The sequence below is a fragment of the Pteropus medius genome, unplaced genomic scaffold (assembly GCF_902729225.1).
Source record: "Pteropus medius unplaced genomic scaffold, Ma_sr-lr_union100, whole genome shotgun sequence".
Lineage (NCBI taxonomy): Eukaryota > Metazoa > Chordata > Mammalia > Chiroptera > Pteropodidae > Pteropus > Pteropus medius.
The window spans coordinates 6,954,616-6,955,988 of record NW_024354550.1 but is presented as its reverse complement, the minus strand read 5'-3'; positions in this window follow the sequence as shown (position 1 = coordinate 6,955,988).

The following is a 1,373-nucleotide window of genomic DNA, read 5'->3' as shown; positions in this document are numbered from 1 at the left end:
CATTTGCATCATGTAAGTGCTCTAAGGAGTAAACAGGAACAGTAGCCTCATCAGTTTTATCTCATAAAAAGTTCTCTATCTGTCCACTTTCTACTCTCTCCATTGCTACCACATTTACCCAAGCCATCATCCACTCTCCCCATGAAATCCGTGATATTTTCCTCTGTAACCTCCTGTACTCTTTAATCTCCCTGAGAGCCATTTTCCGCCTGGAAGCCAAGATTAATCTTTTCAAAAGCATCAATCAGAATATGGAAGTCCTTGCTTCAAACCCTCTAGAATTCCCATTAAAAAAAAAAAAGTTGAAATTCACACGTTTTAACTTTGACTACAAGGAGCTACATGGACATGATACTGATTTTTGTTCTGATGGTATCTGGTACTGTTCTCTTTTGCATTCATTATATTCTGGGTATGTTGCCATCTCTCTCTTTCTTTCTTTCCAGCACTCAGAACTACCTCTAGGCTTCTGTATTTTTCCTCCCAATAGGAAATCCACTCATAGAACTATCATCATTCAGGTTTCAAATTTAGCATCACTCCTCAGAGAGGCTCCTTTGCGCTCCCAGCATCTAAAATAGCTACTCCTCATGTTCTGTTTTCCTACTCACATGCCCTGTGATTTTTAGATCAAATAGGGTAATCACTTTCTGTAGTCATTTTCTTATATATTGATTTTTTTTTTTTTTGTCTTTTCACTCTGAGTTTTCTGTCCCTCTCGATGCAACTAGCTTCTTTCTCTCTCTGATTTTCTGTAGACTTTCCAGGCCCAGATGCTAAATAAATATTCATTAAACTGAACCATAGAATCTTTTTCATTTCAAAAGTCTCCACATTAATCTGTGAGGTTGTAAGACAAGCATTAGCACAATAAGGACATGTCAAAATTGTTCTTCACCTAAACCTTGATGGCCAGCGTGAAGCTAAACTGGGAAGAGGTTAAGGGTATCCTGGTTTTTAGTTAAGTTTTTATATTCTAGTATTCTTTGTATTTTTTACTGGCTCAATTATTTAGTCAGTATCTGTTAGGATTTCACATTTAAAAAATAATTTCTTTTCCAGTGCTCACTTGTTACACGTGCACAGTTGTTATAAGACACTTGTCTTCTTAGAAGAATTATGGTAGTTGGAAAAATTGTTGAGGATTTACCAAAGCAATAAACAGATTAACACTACTACAAGGCATACACATCTGTATTACTTAGTTAAAGAAAATGCATAATTTCGAACTTGACCTATCCCTACTAAGCAACACTGATTAACTGTTGCAGTTATACCTTGGCCTTTCTAATAAAAGAAAAGCTTGAATTTTCTACAAGTTGATCCTAAAATCAATCAATAAGAAAAGATTTCTATTTTATGCCATATCAAAA